The sequence below is a fragment of the Lipotes vexillifer genome, unplaced genomic scaffold (genome assembly GCF_000442215.2).
Source record: "Lipotes vexillifer unplaced genomic scaffold, Lipotes_vexillifer_v1.1 scaffold400, whole genome shotgun sequence".
Lineage (NCBI taxonomy): Eukaryota > Metazoa > Chordata > Mammalia > Artiodactyla > Lipotidae > Lipotes > Lipotes vexillifer.
Genome location: NW_006786594.1, coordinates 659,545 through 680,596, shown reverse-complemented (window position 1 = coordinate 680,596; position 21,052 = coordinate 659,545).

The following is a 21,052-nucleotide window of genomic DNA, read 5'->3' as shown; positions in this document are numbered from 1 at the left end:
ATGAGTGAGGAAACTAAGGCAGCGAGTGCAGTTTCAAGAATTTGATAAGGGAAGGGAAGAGAGGGCAGTCACAGGAAAGGGCAGCTTGGCACAAAGGAGGCATTCCATAAATATATCTGTTCATAAAAATGGGTAATCAAAGACTTCCCTGGTGGTCCAGTGGTTAAGAATCTGCCTTCCAGTGCAGGCGACACGGGTTCCGTCCCTCGTCCAGGAGGATCCCACATGCCACGGAGCCACTAAGCCCATGTGCCACGACTACTGAAGCCCACATGCCTGGAGCCCCTGCTCCGCAATGAGAAGCCACCGCAATGAGAAGCCTGCACACTGTGTCGAGGAGTAGCCCCCATTTGCTGCAACTAGAGAAAGCTGTGCACAGCAATAAAGATCCAATGGAGCCATAACTAACTAACTAAACAAATAAATAAATGGGAAAAAAAGTGAAACTGTAAGTCTCTAAAATAATGAGACTAAGGCTTAACATGACCAGAACATGTTTTTAAAAATTAAATTAAATTTAAAAGTTTTAAAATGTGTAATCATATGTACATTTGTTTTTATAACTATATCTGAATATATAGGAGAGATAGAAACAGATTGTGGGCAGAGGTGGAAGAACCATTCGCAATGGAGTGTTTGAAGATGGAGGCAAGCTAGGTCTGAGTAGGAGAGCATGGGATGCAGGTGAGGCCTTAGACTTGGTCAGGAAATGGACATTCCTGGAAGACAGGAATGATGGCATGCAGGGAGGGTAAAAGAAAAAAAACGGATATTTTGCAGTGAAAGGACTGCTTCCCTAGCAAGTTTCCCAAAACATGAAACAACTCTGACTCTTTCTTATTTGTGCAGAGGCATTTAGATGGATTTCAGAAGCTCTTGAGCCTCTTACAGAATGCAGGATTTCTGTCATTGGATTTAAAATGTCTACCCTAGAACATTATAGCTCTAGCCTGGACAGGGCGTTTGAGGGCAAGCTCAGAAAAAGGACGTAATGCTACCAAAGAGTCCAGAAAACCAAAATGCCTCCTTCATTCCAAGCACAGAGGTCAGTAATAAAAACGTGTTTAATCCACAGCTTGAATGCAAAGGTTAGAAGAAAGAAAAAAAGCAACCCTGAAACTATATGACATGCACTCCTTTTTACAAGCCTGACAAAGCAAGCAGGAGACAAATCCCATTTACAAGGACAGTAAAAGCTCGGACTGCTCTCTGACCCAAGCCCTCTCCATGCATCATAAATATTTCCATAGTCATAAATATCACTGATGAGGAGGCAGAAGGCTCTTAATAGGCTCCAACGTATTTCACGGTGGAGGCAGCTAGGAAAAATGCACTGAATAAGAAGAAGACAGGGTGAGAGATCTCCTGGGAGGAAATTAAAATAGAATCTTCCACTAGAATGATGCTCCATCTATGTGCTGACTTAAGCCAGGAAAGAACTATCTGAAGACTCATTGTGAGAAGCATTTTCTCCCACTGGCCCAGGGCCTTTTCTATCTCAGAAATGCCAATTCCCTTCAAGCTGAGTTTTGTGGTTGTTGATTTTGTTGATGATGAGACACCATAAGGAAAGAAGGGAACTAACTAGCATTTTTTAAAACTTCATAGAGCAGAAGCAAGAAGAACTACAATCCTGCAGCCTGTGGAACAAAACCCACATTCACAGAAAGATAGACATGATGAAAAGGCAGAGGGCTATGGGCCAGATCAAGGAACAAGATAAAACCCCAGAAAAACAACTAAATGAAGTGGAGATAGGCAACCTTCCAGAAAAAGAATTCAGAATAATGATAGTGAAGATGATCCAGGACCTCGGAAAAAGAATGGAGGCAAAGACCAAGAAGATGCAAGAAATGTTTAACAAAGATCTGGAAGAATTAAAGAACAAACAAACAGAGATGAACAATACAATAACTGAAATGAAAAACACACTAGAAGGAATCAATAGCAGAATAACTGAGGCAGAAGACCAGATAAGAGACCTGGAAGACAGAATGGAGGAATTCACTGCTGTGGAACAGAATAAAGGAAAAAAAATGAAAAGAAATGAAGACAGCCTAAAAGACCTCTGAGACAACATTAAATGCAGCCACATTCGCATTATAGGGGTCCCAGAAGGAGAAGAGAGAGAGAAAGGACCTGAGAAAATATTTGAAGAGATGATAGTCAAAAACTTCCCTAACATTGGAAAGGAAATAGCCACCCAAGTCCAGGAAGCGCAGAGAGTCCCATACAGGATAAACCCAAGGAGAAACATGCCAAGACACATAGTAATCATAATGGCAAAAATTAAAGACAAAGAAAAATTATTGAAAGCAGCAAGGGAAAAATGACAAATTACATACAAGGGAACTCCCATAAGGTTAACAACTGATTTCTCAGCAGAAACTCTACAAGCCAGAAGTCAGTGGCATGATATACTTAAAGTGATGAAAGGGAAGAAACTACACAACCAAGATTACTCTACCCGGCAAGGATCTCATTCAGATTCAATGGAGAAATCAAAAGCTTTACAGACAAGCAAAAACTAAGAGAATTCAGCACCACCAAACCAGCTCTACAACAAATGCTAAAGGAACTTCTCTAAGTGGGAAAGACAAGAGAAGAAAAGACCATACCAAAAGAAACGCATAACAATTTAAGAAAATGGTCATAGGAACATACATATCAATAATTACCGGGCTTCCCTGGTGGTGCAGTAGTTGAGTCTGCTGCCGATGCAGGGGACGTGGGTTCATGCCCCGGTCCAGGAAGATCCCACATGCCTTGGAGCGGCTAGGCCCGTGAGCCATGGCCCCTGAGCCTGCACGTCCAGAGCCTGTACTCTGCAACGGGAGAGGCCACAACAGTGAGAGGACGGCGTAATGCAAAAAAAAAAAAAAAAAAAAAAATTACCTTAAACATGAAGGGATTAAATGCTCCAACTAAAAAACACAGGCTCGCTGAACAGACACAAAAACAAGGCCCATATATATGCTGTCTACAAGAGACCCACTTCGGACCTAGGGACACATACAGACTGAAAGTGAGAGGATGGAAAAAGATATTCCATGCAAATGGAAATCAAAAGAAAGTTGGAGTAGCAATACTCATATCAGATAAAATAGACTTTAAAATAAAGAATGTTACAAGAGACAAGGAAGAACACTACATAATGGTCAAGGGATCAATCCAAGAAGAAGATATAACAATTATAAATATATATGCACCCAACATAGGAGCACCTCAATACATAAGGCAACTGCTAACAGCTCTAAAAGAGGAAATCGACAGTAACACAATAATAGTGGGGGACTTTAACACCTCACTTACACCAATGGGCAGATCATCCAAACAGAAAATTAATAAGGAAACAGAAGCTTTAAATGACACAGTAGACCAGGTAGATTTAATTGATATTTATAGGACATTCCATCCAAAAACAGCAGATTACACTTTCTTCTCAAGTGTGCACGGAACATTCTCCAGGATAGATCACATCTTGGGTCACAAATTAAGCCTCAGTAAATTTAAGAAAATTGAAATCATATCAAGCATCCTTTCTGACCACAATGCTATGAGATTAGAAATCAGTTACAGGGAAAAAAAACGTAAAAAACACTAACACAGGGAGGCTAAACAATATGTTGCTAAATTACCAAGAGATCACTGAAGAAATCAAAGAGGAAATCAAAAAATACCTAGAGACAAATGACAATGAAAACAGGACAATCCAAAACCTATGGGATGTAGCAAAAGCAGTTTTAAGAGGGAAGTTTATAGCTATAGAAGCCTACCTCAAGAAACAAGAAAAATCTCAAATAAACAATCTAACCTTACACCTAAAGGAACTAGAAAAAGAAGAACAAACAGAACCCAAAGTTAGCAGAAGGAAAGAAATCATAAAGATCAGAGCAGAAATAAATGAAATAGAAACAAAGAAAACAATAGCAAAGATCAATAAGCTGGTTCTTTGAGAAGATAAACAAAATTGATAAACCATTAGCCAGACTCATCAAGAAAAACAGGGAGAGGGCCCAAATCAATAAAATTAGAAATGAAAAAGGAGAAGTTACAACAGACACAGCAGAAATACAAAGCATCCTAAGAGACTACTACAAGCAACTCTATGCCAATGAAATGGACAACCTAGAAGAAATGGACAAATTTTTAGAAAGGTATAACCTTCCAAACTGACCCAGGTAGAAAGAGAAAATATGAACAGACCAATTACAAGTAATGAAATTGAAACTGTGATTAAAAATCTTCCAACAAACAAAAATCCAGGACCAAATGGCTTCACAGGTGAATTCTATAAAACATTTAGAGAAAAGCTAACACCCATCCTTCTCAAACTCTTCCAAAAAATTGCAGAGGAAGGGAAACTCCCAAACTCATTCTCTGAGGCCACCATCACCCTGATACCAAAACCAGACAAAGATACTACAAAAAAAGAAAATTACAGACCAACATCACTGATGAACATAGATGCAAAAATCCTCAACAAAATACTAGCAAACAGAATCCAACAACTCATTAAAAGGATCATACACCATGATCAAGTGGGGTTTATCCCAGGGTTGCAAGGATTCTTCAGTATATGCAAATCAATCAATGTGATACACCATATTAACAAACTGATGAAAACCATATGATCATCTCAATAGACGCAGCAAAACTTTTGACAAAATTCAACACTCATTTATGATAAAAACTCTCCAGAAAGTGGGCATAGAGGGAACCCACCTCAACATAATAAAGGCCATATACGACAAACCCACAGCAAACATCATTCTCAACAGTGAAAAACTGAAAGCATTTCCTCTAAGATCAGGAATAAGACAAGGATGTCCACTCTCACCACTCTTATTCAACATAGTTTTGGAAGTCCTAGCCACAGCAATCAGAGAAGGAAAAACAAAAAAAGGAATACAAATTGGAAAAGAAGAAGTAAAACTGTCACTGTTTGCAGATGACATGATACTATACATAGAGAATCCTAAAGATGCCACCAGAAAACTACTAGAGCTAATCAATGAATTTGGTAAAGTTGCAGGATACAAAATTAATGCACAGAAATCTCTTGCATTCCTATACACTAATGATGAAAAATCTGAAAGAGAAATTAAGGAAACACTCCCATTTACCATTGCAACAAAAAGAATAAAATACCTAGGAATAAACCTACCTAGGGAGACAAAAGACCTGTATGCAGAAAACTATAAGACACTGATGAAAGAAATTAAAGATGATACCAACAGATGGAGAGATATACCATGTTCTTGGATTGGAAGAATCAATATTGTGAAAATGACTATACTACCCAAAGCAATCTACAGATTCAATGCAATCCCTATCAAATTACCAATGGCATTTTTTACAGAACTAGAACAAAAAATCTTAAAATTTGTATGGAGACACAAAAGACCCCGAATAGCCAAAGCAGTCTTGAGGGAAAAAAACGGAGCTGGAGGAATCAGACTCCCTGACTTCAGACTATACTACAAAGCTACAGTAATCAAGACAATATGGTACTGGCACAAAAACAGAAATATAGATCAATGGAACAGGATAGAAAGCCCAGAGATAAACCCACGGACCTATGGTCAACTAACCTACGACAAAGGATATACAATGCAGAAAAGACAATCTCTTCAATAACTAGTGCTGGGAAAACTGGACAGCTACATGTAAAAGAATGAAAGTAGAACACTCCCTAACACCATACACAAAAATAAACTCAAAATGGATTAGAGACCTAAATGTAAGACCAGACACTTTAAAACTCTTAGAGGAAAACATAGGAAAGACACTCTTTGACATAAATCACAGCAAGATCTTTTTTGATCCACCTCCTAGAGTAATGGAAATAAAAACAAAAATAAACAAATGGGACCTAATGAAACTTCAAAGCTTTTGCACAGCAAAGGAAACCATAAACAAGACGAAAAGACAGCCCCCAGAATTGGAGAAAATATTTGCAAACGAATCATTGGACAAAGGATTAATTGCCAAAATATATAAACAGTTCATGCAGCTCAATATTAAAGAAACAAACAACCCAATCCAAAAATGAGCAGAAGACCTAAAAGACATTTCTCCAGAGAAGACATACAGATGGCCAAGAAGCACATGAAAAGCTGCTCAACAGCAGTAATTATTAGAGAAATGCAAATCAAAACTACAATGAGGTATCACCTCACACCAGTTAGAATGGGCATCATCAGAAAATCTACAAACCACAAATGCTGGAGAGGGTGTGGAGAAAAGGGAACCCTCTTGCACTGTTGGTGGGAATGTAAATTGATACAGCCACTATGGAGATTCCTTAAAGAATTAAAAATAGAATTACCATATGACCCAGCAATCCCACTACTGGGCATATACCCAGAGAAAACCATAATTCAAAAAGACACATGCACCCCAATGTTCATTGCAGCACTATTTACAATAGCCAGGTCATGGAAGCAACCTAAACGCCCATCGACGGACAAATGGATAAAGAAGATGTGGTACATAGACACAATGGAATATTACTCAGCCATAAAAGGTAATGAAATTGGGTCATTTGTAGAGACGTGGATGCATCCAGAGACTATCATACAGAGTGAAGTAAGTAAGAAAGAGAAAAACAAATATCATATATTAACACATATATGTGGAACCTAGAAAATGGTACAGATGAACCGGTTTCCATAACAGAAATTGAGACACAGATGTAGAGAACAAACGTATGGACAACAAGGGGAGAAAGTGGCAGGGGGTGGGAGTGGTGGTGTGATGAATTGGGAGATTGGGATTGACATGTATACACTGATGTGTATAAAATGGATGACTAATAAGAAAAAAAAGTAAATAAATAAACATTAAAAAAATTCGTAACAGGATGTTTTAAAAATTCATAGCAGGATAGTGGACAAACAAATGGTAGTATATTCATACAATTGAATACTATTCAGCAACGAAAAAGATGGACCACTAGTCACACACCATCATGGATGGGTTTCAAAAACATTATGCTGAGTGAAAGGAGCCTTACATAAAAGAGTACATACTATATAATTCCATTTATATGATGCTCTCTAATAGGTAATTAAGTGTGGGGAAAAAATCCAAACAATGGTGGCCTTTATGGGTCGGGGGAAAGATGAAATGGGAAGGGATATGAGGGAACTTTCTGTGGTGATGGAAGTGTTCTCTACATCTTGAAGGGAGTTTGGATTACAAAGGCACTTGCATTTGTCAAAACTCGGTGAAAGTACCCTTAAGATTTGTGTATTCCATTGTATCTAAATTTTACCTCAAATGAAAAATCTAAACAAAGATTGAAATCTAGTTAATGATATGCATGCTGAAGTAATTAGGGGAAAGTGTTCTGATGTCTGCAAATTACACTGAAATGCACCACTAAAATAAAATAGATTCATGGATGGATAGATGGATAAACGTGTGAGAAAGCAATTTTAGTAAGATGTTAATGGTAGAATTTAGGTGGCTGGTAGACAGCTGTTCCCTGTAAAATTCTTTGCACTTTGCTATGTGTTTGAAAAATTTTGCAATAAAATGTTAGAAACAAGAGTAATGTGATTTTTTTTAAATAGCAAACATTTACTGAGTCCCTAGGTGTGCCAGGTACTTTACATACATTTTCCCAATCCTCATACTATCCTGAGTTTACAGACCAGAAGGTTAGCATTCAGAGAAACACAGTTTCAGGGTCAGGGATGCTTCTTTGCCCTTCTTTTACGCTTGCCCTCCAGATGCAGGATCTGGCGCTTGTAGTTGGGGTAACAAACACTGTCTTCTGCAGCTGCTGCCTCTGAGACTTCATCCTCAGCCTTGGCTTCTGATTAACCGCTAAGGTGAAGAGAAGTCCTCAACCACCAATCAATCAACACTGTCACAAATATTAATTGAACACCTACTACATGAAGGAATTCAAGGAAATATGAAACAGTCTCTGCCTTCAAAGGCTCCCAAAGTATGGAACCTAGCCTGAAGAACTGGACTCTCTGTGTGACTTTGGCACTAACTAGCTGTGTGACCTTGAACGAGTTACTTCAGCTCTTGGGCTTTATTCTCTTGATCCGTGAAATAAGGGCTTGAAATAGACCATCCCTCAGGTTCCTGGCAACCCTCATGTTTCTGTGACTTTTGATCATAGGAATTTTAAGGGTCATCAGCTGGTCCAGCTAGTGTTTGCCAAAGGAATACAGATGAGGGAAATCCTTTGTGGGGGGGGAGTGCAGAGAAGTCCCCAGGAAGTGGCGTCTAAGCAGTGCCCATGTGGATGGGGGAGGAGATGGTGCTCCAGTGGAGGAGATGCAAACACCAGGCCTGAAGGGGGGACACACGGGGACTGTGAAGAGGGAGTGTGGCTGGAGAGGGGGTTAGTTACCAGGAGCAGAGACAACACCGAGAAAACAGTTTGCACTTTAACTTCTGAGAAGCAGGACCACACAAGAGGTGTTAGGCATGGGAAGTATGTGATAAGGTGGTATCTGAGGAAGATTAATCTATTTATTTTCAGTCATGGAAGAAAAGAGCAGCATAAGTAATCACAAATGTCAGATCATTATAAAACCTTGTGGCAGACTCTAGAATACCCTTGATCTGTGACTTTCAAGCTATGATCTTGAGAACATTAGGGCTCCTGGGAAGCAAGCGGAAGCTGAGGGGAGGCAGGGTCCAGCACCCTCTCCCATTCCCGCCTTAACTGCAACAGCACTGCTTCTTTTTTTTTTTTTTACATCTTTATTGGAGTATAATTGCTTTACAATGGTGTGTTGGTTTCTGCTTTATGAAATGTGAGTCAGTTATACATATACATATGTTCCCATATCTCTTCCCTCTTGCGTCTCCCAACAGCACTGCTTTTATTGGTTTCATATATGGGAGTTCCAGATAAAACTTATTTTGAAATAATTCAACAGACTTCAACTGAATGACGTAAATTAATTACACAAATAAGCAGCCAGACAAAGTTGTCAGGAGGGGGTTATTTGAGGATAAATAATTTGCTGGGCATATGCCTCACACAGCTAACTGAGATGACTCCACATTTCCACCTGCGAGGTGCCAGCTCTGATAAAAGCAAAGAGTCTTAGGAAGAGGGCAGATTTGGAAACGGCTGTGCCTATGCCCCAGGATGTTACTGAAACATTTTCACTCTGTGCAACATGCATGTGCAGTGGACTTTCAACTATGAAGCCCTGGGGGCGTGACTCAGGCCCAGTTGGCCTTATGTCCTGACTTGATTCCCTCAGCAGGTCCCAGAGCCTCACTCGCTTGCCTCCCCTCCTGGTAGCTGCCTCCTCCCACCCCTCTCCCTGACTCTTTGTGATGTGTTACCCTAAACAAGCACTCAAGAGCTTTTCACTCTGCAAAACTAGACCAGGGTAACAAAAACAACAAACCTGGGGAAGTTACACAGGTCCTAGATTCTTGCAGATATGATTTGGTTGGATCTCCTGGCTTTGGTCTTCTCTGCAGGAGATAATAGCTGAAAAATTCTACCCTCCACATTTATTCTTGAATGGTGTCATCAGTGGTCCCTTCTTTCAGACCTGACTCTTAGATGCCCTCAGGCATAGCATTAGCCCTCCCCTTGTTTCAGGTGCTCCCTGACCCTCTGTCCCACAGAAAAAGGGCCTTCCTCACAGCTGTGTTTTCACCCCGCCACTTTGTGCATGACCTTATGCTATGCCCCCTGGTTATCTAATACTGCCTAAGAAGTCACCCAAAGTTTAATGGCTTAAAAAACCCCAATCATTTATTATCTCTCACAGTTTCTGTTGGTCAGGAATTTGGGAAGGACGCAGCGGGCAGTTCTGGCCCAGGGTCTCTCATGTGGTTGCAGTCATACGTCAGCTGGGGCTGCAATCATCTGAAGGCTTGGCTGGGGCAGGAGGATCCACTTCCAAGGTGCTCACTCACCTGACTGCCAAATTGCTGCTGGCTCAGGTCAGGGGACTCAGTTCTTCTCCATGTGGGTCTCTCCATGTCACTGCTTGAGTGCCCTCATGGCATGGCAGCTGGCCTCCCCCCAGGCAAGAAACCAAGAGACCAAGAGTCAGATGCTGCAGTGACTTTTATAGCCTAGCCTTGAATGTCATACACTATCCCTCCTACTTATTTACTAGTCGCACAGTGACAGACCTGATTCGGTGTGAAAGAGGACCATGCAAGAAAGCAAGGATTACTGGAGGTCATCCTGGAGGCTGGCCCACCACACTATAGAAAGGTCAGAAGAAGAGGACCAGACTCAAGCCATCAAATAGTTCACAACTTAGTTGGGGGTGGGGGAGAAATCTTATATACCCGTAATAGTAGGAGGAGGAGGAAGGAAGGAAGGAGGGGAGGGAGGGGAAAGAAAAAAAAGGCAGGCAGTACATGCCCTGGAATGCAAATTAGGTATGGAGTAAGCAAGACAGATATAGTCTCTGCTCTCTTGAAGTTTGTAATCTAGAGGGAATGGCAGTTTTCGTGTAAATAAGTATAAATAATTGCACTTGGAATAAAATCCAGTCTCCTTACATTGTCCCTGCCTGTTCTTTTCCTCTACTACTCATCTCCTTTGTCACTGAGCTTCAACCACACTGGCCTTTCCTCCATTCCTCCAAGAGACCAAGCTCCCACCTCCCACAGGACCTTGCACTGCTGTCCCCTGGAATGCTCTCCAGGTCTTTGCACAGCCAGCTCTTTCTGGCCATTCAGGTCTCTGCACTTAGCTGCCACCTGATCTTTTCTGGCTTTTTCATTCCCTTTCTCCAGCTAGAATGTAAGCTTCGTGAGAATAGAGACTTCGTTAGATCTTCCTCACTGCTGTGCCTCCAGATCTGGATAGCACTTGTTATGCGGTAAGTGATGCATAAATACTGTAATGAGTAAATGAAGTGCCTGCTTTCTGACGAGGTTCTAAAACTGTATAAAATCTTCCCCTAGAATGTTGTAAACTTAAGCTCCAGCCCTGTCTCTTGTCCATCATGCAATCCAAACCGAGGTTGGTGAATTGCAGGCCTACCTAGGATCTAACCTTGCTGACTCCTTGACTCTGAGCAAATAGCATACCTCTGCCACACCTGATCTTCCACCACGTCTAGATTCAGTTGATCCAGCCCAGGCTGACTGCGTTATTTGTGTTTTCCCTTGGAGATGGGTCCTCAATTTCTGATTGCTTTTGCTTGGCTTCCTGAACAACTTCCCTCTCTCTCTCCTCCGCGGGAAGGGCCATTCCAGCCTTGTTTTGCTGCACTTGTGTTTTCAGCTTTCCTGGGCTGAAATATCGAAAACAGTTGCTCATTAATATCCCAGCTTTCCTGCTTTTCAGGAGAAACAACATGACAAACAGAGACCCCATGCATATTTATTTTGAAAATATGGTTTTCAATTTGAGAGCAAATGGACACTGCCGGTCTGCAGGTCTTTTCACCTGCTGTGGCGTGTGATTAGTGAGGTCTTTTCTCTCCGGGTGGTGGTGCCAGCTAATGGACTCATGCTCCCTCTGTATGTTTATTTATCTTCAGTTAATTAAAACTTTGCCAAGTCTTCCTCACTGCCCTTGTTCACAGCAAGGCCAACAGTTGGCTTGTGGCACTGATCCGGGTTGGCAGCCTGGGTGGGGGAGGCCATCCTATTAAATCTTAATCTAAGAGGGAGATCACGCCTGTGGGCTTCCATCCCTGGGGTTCTCCTGCTGGGAAGTCACAAATCGGTGCCAGAGCTCAGTGCCAGTGACAACTCTCCCTGCCAGGCCTGAGTCAGCATCAGATGCAATTTTTTGGAACTGATATTTGACAATAAATTTGAGAATTCTGGGAGATGTCTCTTAAAAACCGGAATGAATTACACACACATCTACCTTGGAAGGGGATGTTAACCATCATGTGAAACTGTATCTTATAAATGATGAATGAGCCAATTTGCCAACATTAATTTTGAAGTTATGGGTTAGGTTAAGACTAGCAAAGTATCCTGTACTTCAGATGTTATGAAACTGTGCCTCCACCAGGACTGGAGGGGATTAAGAACTGAGTTGGCACTCAAGGCCTCCACTGCCCCATTTTTGGAAATGCCCACAAGTTCACCTTCCCCCCAGCCTCCTCCCTTCAGTCACTGTTAGTTGTGTGCTAGCTTTTGAATCACTTCAGCAGGTACCTTGGCTGACAAACTGGGAAGATAGGAAGAGCACTCTGTTGTGAGTTGAAGTGTGTCCCCCAAAAAGATGAGTTGAAGTCCTAACCCCCAGGACCTGTGAATGTGACCTTATTTGAAAATAGGGTCTTTGCAGATGTGATTAGTTAAGATGAGGTCATACTGGACTGGGCAGGCCTGATGCAGTGACTGGTGTCCTTATAGGAAGAGATCACAGCAAGGTCCTACTGTATAGCACAGGGAACTATGTTCAATACCTTGTAATAACTTATAATGGAAAAGAATATGAAAAAGGTAAGCCTAAAACTAACCCAACATGGTAGTGTTGTAGTGATGCATCTACCAGTCAAAGTGTGCCAAGGATTCCTGGCAACACCAGAAGCTAGGAGGAAGCAAGGGAGGATCCTCCCCTAGAGCCTTCAGAGAGAACATAGCCCTGTCAATGCCTTGGCTTTGGACTTACAGCCTCCAGAACTGAGAGGATAAATTTCTGTTGTTTTAAGTCACAGAGTTTGCGATACTTTGTTACAGCAGCCCTAGGAAACTTATACACAATCTACTCCTGGCCCCACTGCTGTCTGCCTCAGCCAGCTTGCCTCTCTGCTGAGCTTTTTTTTTTTTTCGTTGCGGAGCGCAGGCTCCAGACGCGCAGGCTCAGCGGCCATGGCTTACGGGCCCAGCCACTCCGCGGCATGTGGGATCTTCCCGGACCGGGGCATGAACCCGTGTCCCCTGCATCGGCAGGCAGACTCTCTACCACTGCGCCACCAGAGAAGCCCTCTGCTGAGCTTCTTGATAGGCTTGGTCACCCTTGCTCCTTTCACTTTCTGAGAGGTCTTATACAGTGAAATCCCAACTTGCTAGAAGGTTTTTAGAAAGTGGGAAGTCAGACTAAGAAGAAAACCTCATCACATCTCAAGTCTTGCAGATGATTTTTGAAACATCTCAGTCCAACTTCTTGTCCAACTAAGTGGAGGTGAGTAAGCACAGTAAGATGGCTCATTGATAATCGAGGATGTTGCTCCGCTTCGGGGGTCATCACTCTAAATTCAGGTCTCCCTGGTTGGCATCACAGATACAGAGATAATAAGACATTGGCATAAAATTGTACTGATCCCAGCACTTATCCTGGAAAGTGAATTTTCACTTTCACATTCCTGACTAGCTCTTTGTCTCTTCTAAAAGCTGAACGTATAACAACAAAATTAGAAAAAGTTAGATTGAGAGTTCAAGCTAGGTGAGTTTCTAGTAACAAAGATTCTATAATATTCTGTTGTAGCTGTGGGAAGGGCTATTGAACTTGAGGTCAGAAGACTTGGACTTGAATTCCAGCTCTGCTCATCCTCACAACAACCTGGCAAGGCAAGTATAATTATCCCCCAATTACACATGGCAGGATGGACTGAGGCTGCCCCCATCCACTCTCCAAAGAGATGCACTCAAGAACCAAAAATGTGTCTTCTGTTTGGTCTTTGTTTTGCTGAGTGGGGCTCACCTGCTGAGGGTAGAGGCGAACTACTCCCGACAACAGAGAGAGTTTTTAAAAGTTATAGAGGTGAAAAGGAGAGAGCAAGAAAATGATTGGCAGAGAAGAGGAACTTGGGAGGATGGTTGGAAAAGAAAGGTGTCTGATGGAGAATTTGATTGTGTCTATTACGTAGTGTGTGATCTGTGTCTTTTTCCCTATGTCCCCCAATAGATTTCTAACTAATGTGTTATGGAGTTGAATCTGGTTTGGGATGTGGGCATTTGATGAGGAATGAAGACCACCCATGAGAATCCAATCATCCCAGGGCTACAAGGGAGCTAAAGCTCAGAGAGCTTGAGCGCCTTGCTCAGGATTACACAGCCTTAGGTTCTGAAGTCAGATCTGTCTGACCTCACACCTATGTTCTCTTGTAACATATGGCTTGTTCTCATGGTGAACTTGCCAAACTATTTCAGACCCAAGAGGTAGTACAGGTTGAAAATTTAAATATTCCAAAATTATCTGTGTAAATGCCCTGGACAACAAACAATAATGGCCTATTCATTGTAGCTTTCATATGGCTAGAGCTTTGCAGTTTCGAGAAATGGCCTCTGTTTATTGAGCATTTACTCAGTGCCAAACCCTTTCCCTCACATTTTATGATCTAACCTTCCAAGCAGGTCGGAGAGGTAGACATTTTTATCCCTATTTTACAAATGAGGAAATATTAAAGAGTGACTAGACCAGGTCACCGTTGGAAAGCAGCAGACTAATACCTAAACACCAAATATCACGTAATTTACTTTCTCAGTAGATAATACATGCACACAGTACAATGTTTACCAAGGAGAAGGCCAACAGTGAAAAGCTAGAGCCTCTCTCTCCACCATCCCCCAGAGGCCCTGTTCCCTTCCCTGCCACCCTCACATGTCCTTCAAAGACATCCTCGGTATTTACACATATGACCACCCGTGCCTCCCTCAGGGGAAAAGAACGTTTGAAGTTAACCCAAGGAAACAGTGCCTTCCCTCAGCCCTCTCTAAGCTTCCGTTTAAACTCTGGAGCTCAATACCCAAGTGGAGTGTGTTTTCATGTTTTCCTGGGGGCTGGTGAGGGATACTGAACAGAGCACGCGGTCTGGAAGCTGATAGGATTAGGTTCAAGTTCATGCCGAGGGCAGGTGACTTGACCTCTCTAAACCGTTTCCACACCTGAAAATGGAAGCAAACATCCCCACCTCCAAGGGCTGCTGTGAGGATAATATAAGAGAATAAAGGTAAAACATCAGGCATATCTGGCATCCTCCCTCCCTCCCTCCCCTCCTGAACAAGAGCCTACAGTTTTCCTGATGCATCTCTAAGAATACAGAGAAAGGGAAAAGCAAACTCCCCAAATCTACATGCAGTTTAGTGATCAGCTTTGACCTAATTCTACTTCAAAGCATTTCCTTCTCTTTCCTAACCTCCCATTACCTCCCACCCAGCTGCCAAGTATAGAGAATACATGAAAACTTGGGCCCAATGGGGACCTGGAATGTTAAAGCCTTTGAGAAAACAGCTGTTTGTTTGTTCATTTATTACCATGTTTTTGCCCCTGTCTCATTTGATCACAAGAGCCTGTGGGGAAGAATAATAATCCACTGCACTTAGACCAGTCTACACAGGGATCTTCCAGCCTTGATTTCATTCTACAGCAGCTCTGTGAAAGAGGCAAAACTGCAGCTCAGAGATTAAATGCTTTGGCTAAGAGGAGCAAGGCAGAAATAGGGCTAGAACCCAGGTCTTCACTGGTTTCCTTGCCTTTTGCTGTCTCTAGTAGTTTTTTGTGTGTAATCGCTACTGCATCCTTTAGGATGCATGTGGCTGCAAGCAACAGAAAATCCAAGCCACACTTGCTCATGTAGCTGGAAATGCAGAGGTCGGACGGCTTCAGAAGCAGACGAGGACAGTGGCTCTGTGCTCTTTCTGCTCCTCTCTTATTTCTTCCCTCCTCCGTGTATTGGCTTCATTTTCAGGCTGGCTTCCCTCATGCCAAAATGATCTATTGCACTCCAAACACCACACCAACACATCACAATGTCCAGAGGAAAAGAGAGTCTCTTCTTGTGTCTGTCTAATGCATGAGGAAGATTCTTCCTAAGAAGTCCCAACAAACAATGCTGCTGTGCCTCATTTTCTCAAACTGGAGCCAAACTTCTGGCAGAATCTGTCATACTTGTTACCACTCTGGCTCTTTTGAACACTCATCCTTTATTAGGACAAGTTTAAAATCTTTAGTCCCACCTCCCCAAGGTGGAAGCCAGATTTTGCTCTCCTGACACAGACACAGGACTTTTACTCCAGCTAGTGATGCAAGAAGAAAAGTACAGAGCCTGCTTCCCCTCTCTCCTCTCTCCCTCCTACAGTGCAGGCATCAGAGGTTGCAGTAAAGCTGAGCTCCTGGCACAGAAGCCGCTGGGGTACAGTCTGCAGCACCCGCATCCAGAGCTTGGTGGTGGCAGCAGTTTTCTTGTAGCTCTGCACTGTGGAGTGGTTTGGGCCAGCTTGGTCTGGATCCTGGCTCCCCAGCTCTCCTTATGATCGTGTGAGCCACCCATTGTCCTTTTAATTAATTTGTAAAGTGCTGAATCACCCAGAGTCAGCTTCTGTTATTGCAGCTAAGAACCTGACTGATCCACACACCCACTCCTGAGCACATGGCTGGGGCTGGACCCGTGCTCTCTGCTGACTAGCACATACCTGAGTTACTGAACCTATAATGGTGGTGAGAGGGTTGGGATAGCCCTACACCAATCAAGACCAGCTCCAAAGTTCAGGGTGAGACCATTTTCGCAGGAAGCACAGGAGGACGTGTGCGAAACCTAGGTAAAAATTGGGATTTGTGAGAGAGGGAATGGATGCTTCATGGGCAGCCAACAATCTACCAAGCCCTGCCGTGAGAGGCTCTGCAGCTAAATATGTTCACCCTCACAACACTCCATAAGGTAGGCGTCATCCCCATTTTAGGGACGTGGAAACAGACTTGGAGACATTAAGTACAGGATGATAGAATTTTGTTTGTTGGTTGGTTTTGTTTTTTTGAAATTAATTAATAGACTTTATTTTTGGAGGAGTTTTAGGCTTACAGAAAAATTGAGAAGTACAGAGAATTCCCCTATACCCCCTCACCACCACCACCACCATCCCTGACTCAGTTTCCTCTATTATTAATATCTTGCATTAATATGGTACAATTGTTACAACTGATGAACCAATATTGATACATTACTATCGACTAAAGTCCATACTTTACATTAAGGTTCACTCATTTCACATAGTCTGTGGGTTTTGATAAATGTGTAATGATGTATATTACCATTACAATATCATACAGAATAATTTCACTGCCCTAAAAATCCCCATACGCCACATACTCATCCATCTCTCACTTCTCTGAACCCTTTGCAACCACTGATCTTTTTACTGTCTCCAAAGTTTGGCCTCTTCCAGAATGTCACGTAGTTGGAATCATACGGCATGTTGCTTTCTCAGAATTAATAAGCTCAAGTTCAACCTAGGTCTATTGGACTCTAAAGTCATTTATACACTCATTTTTCTCACTCGCAGGTCTGTGGATCAGCTGTGGCTCTCCTGAGACCCACTGGGTTTGGCTCCAGCTGCAGGTTGTGTTCAGAATGGCTCCACAAACCTCTTCATTTTTCTTGGGCCAGTGGCTACTCGGGGGCCACCCAGGTTCTCAAGGTGGATGGAGGAGTTCATGGGACCAAGTAAATTGCACAAGCACTTTTAAGCTTTTTCTGGCCTCATGTCCACTAACAGTTCATTGGCCAAAGCAAATCACATGGCTGTGCCCAACATCAATGGAGCAGGGACATATTCTTCACCTACTCTGTAACAGGTACTGCAAAGTTCAATGGCAGAGGTCATGTATGTATAGTAACTGAAACAGGAAAGAGTAAAGAATTGGGAGTAATAATTCAATCTATATGATATGGGATTCTTTTTTTCTCAACTACTTTTTGCCCATATTCATTCATGATTCCACTAGGTATTTATTGAGCATCTACTCTGTGCCAGGCACTGTTCTAGGCAGTGAGGCTACTGTGGGGAGAAAGGCAGATTTGGTCCCTTGTTCTTGTGGAGCTTACAGCCTAGTGAATTCTTCCAGTGTGTATATATATTCCTTTAAGTGTCTTCAAAATCTTGCTAGAAGAAGCCAGCAAAGGAGGACAGAAGAATGGAGGAAAAGTCGAGATGGGGGGAAATGGAGAGGCAGATCAGTCTGGGGCCCAACCAGTGGCCATCCTACAGCTGAGTCTCTCTCACCTGCTCTCCTTACCTACTCCTACCTCTGTATTTAATTCTGCCTGCCTTTCCTGTCCCAGGTTTGCTAGGTTCTGCTACTCCAGGAGGCCTGGCCTTTCCCCCTTATAATCTGTCCATGTTGTAGTAGATGTTTGTCTTTTGGCGGATGTCCATCATTCCCTCCAACTTCAACTTCATACCATTTCCTTAATTTCCCTTTGTCAGGCTACAGTGGTGTGCAGGCCTGAGCACTTCCATGCGGTGGCCCTGCCTAAGGCTCAGTTGCCTGGCCACTGACCTACCTGTGGCTCTTGTCCCATTTTCCAGGCCTGGCCCTTCAGCCTTTCCCCTTGTGGATTCTGGAAGCCTCCACTATCTTGCTGATAGTTTCTTCTTTGTTCAAGAGGGCCAGGGGCAATTTCTGTTGTTTGCAATCAAGAACCCCAATCATAGCACATGACCAGACAATTCCACTTCTAGGTATATATCCAAGAAAAATCATATATCCATGCAAAAACTTGTACACCCATGTTCTTAGCAGCATTCATCATGAGAGCCAAAAGTGGAAACAACTCAAATGTCCATGAACTGATAAATGAGTAACTGAAATGTAGTATATCCATACAATGGAATATTACTCAGCCTTACAAAGGAGTGAAGTGCTGATACATGCTACAACACAGATGAACTTTGAAAACATACACTAAGTGAAAGAAGCTGGCACAAAAGACCACACAGTATATAATTTCATTTATGTAAAATGTCCAGAACAGGTAAACCTATAGAGATAGAAAGTAGATTAGTTGTTGTCAGGGGCTGAGGGGGAGGGTGATTACTAATGGATATGGTGCTGATAAATGTTCTAATATTGAGTGTGCTGTTGGTTGTACGATGCTGTGAATATACTAAAACCCACTGAACTGCCCAGTTTAAAAGGGTGAATTTTATGCTATGGGAGTTATATCTCAATAAAGCTGTTATTTAAAAGCAAAAGAGCCCTAATCAAAACACCTTCTGGTGCAGGGAGCTCAAGAGGGGAAGGTGGCCTGGGCTACTAAGAAGAGCACCACACTGGGCTCTGGAGGATTCAGTTCTAACCCCAGGTCTGCTTCTTGCCAACCTTAAACTTCACCCTTTTGGACCTCAGTTTTTTCAGCACTAACATGAAAAGGCTTATGAGACCAGTGTTCTCCATACTGCAGGCATTTGTGAGCCGCCTTCATGATTTTTGTTGTATCATTGTGCCAACTGAACAATTATCTACCTAGTTCTTTAAATTAATGCATTTATTTAAACCTAGCATCATTCTAAACAAAAATATTAATAAAATCATGCATTTGTTTAGCTGGCTGTATTTCCCAAAACACATTAAAATCAACACTAGATAGTAAAGTTAGAAATGTTCACTCCCCCTGTCACTGTCTGACTTCTACCATTTGGGAATCCTGGACTAGGGTCTTCAAGAGGGGTCTACAAACTAGCCCATTGGGTAGAGGACCAGGCCTTGCCTTTGTTCCTCCCTCAACTAAAGTGGACTTTTAATTATTGCCTCTTAGGACGTGACGTTGTCCTGTGGCCGCACCTCACTCTGGCTGCAGGGATTTTCAGTCATAGAAAATGAGGGCTGTCCCAAGGCTGACTCCATGTAGTAACTCAAGGGGCATTTCCTGGAATTCTGGGGATGGTTATTGTTATTCTAATTTTACAGAGGGGGAGATTGTCTCAGAAACATTAACTAACAGACCAGAAGAGGAAGAGACAGGATTCAAAACTGGATCTTTTCAAAATTCTTTTAACTATATCATAATAGACCATGTACTCTTTTAACTACAGCATAATAGACCATAGGGCCAGATATTTTGGGGTGGACATAACTTGAAATGAATCAGGCCATACACATAACCGCCACCTTTGCCTATGGGCGGGAACCGCATAGAGGAATGGGGCACTAATGTGGCTTCTGAGATGAAAATTGTATCCATTGAATTTCTAGCATTTCTATATATCAGTAATAAACAGTAACAAACTCCCCTATACTTCCTCATTACACACATCCCACTAATATTTACTAGTTCAAAATCTCTATTCCCCATTAGTCAGGGACCATGTCTTTCTTATTCACTGCTGTGTCCGCAACACTTGGCCCAGTATTTGGCACAAAGTAGTCCCCTAATTAGTTTCCGTTTAATTCACCAGCCCCTCACCACAAAGGTCCTCTAGCCCAGGTGTGCGTGGTTGGGAGGTAGAATGAGGTGGGCTGAGACAAGCCCGCAGGCAAGAGCAGGACTCACCATGACCACGCTGTCCAGGCACCTGCACAGCAGGCAGGAGGAGGCTGGTAAGCCCTTCAGTCGTGTTCCATACGTGGATCGCATGTATCCTGCATCCTCTGCCATGGAGCAGACTGCCACCGCCACCCAGATCTGTCTGTGGAGGTGGTTTCAATCTGTCCAGATCAGAGAGCAGAGCAGAGCAGTGATGCATTTATTCCACCCAAAAAAATAACTGTTGACAGCCAGCCCCATGCAAAGCCCCGTGCCAGGCACCGTGGAGGAGACAAATGTAACTCAGGCTCACACTGACTCCCATGCCAGGACCCTGAGTACACAGATCCACCAGCCTAGGTCTGCCAATTCCTTGTGCAGTGTTCTTTCCACAACAGGACTGCCTTCCAAAAGTGATGCCCGAGCTGCCAGGATTAGGAGCATTCTTCCTGCTGTGTCCTCTGGAAGGATGCACCTGAGACTTCCCCACAAGGGACCTGCAGTGAGCTAGTGTGAGGGTTCAAGGGAAACAGGACTCATACCACCCCAGGAAGCTTCCAGTGGTGGCTGGGTCAGTATCTAGATGAGATGGAGGGGGTAAGAAGGATCTGCTCTCAGAGGGCTGGATGGGGTAAGATGTGGGGTTAGTGCCTGGAGGCCAGGAGCAGAGGGAGAAGCAGGTATGTGGGGCATGTGAAGCACTCTCTTTGGGGCTTCAGTGACCTGGGGCTTTCTGGCTGGCTCCTGTCAGGGGAGGGGGCACTCCTCCCTAAGGTAACAAACACACAAGCTCCTTCCGAAGCCTCTGCCCCTCTTGGGACCAGCAATGACAATGGACCTAAAGCCTTGTGCTTTGTTCTTCTGGCAATCAGCACTCTCTTCTC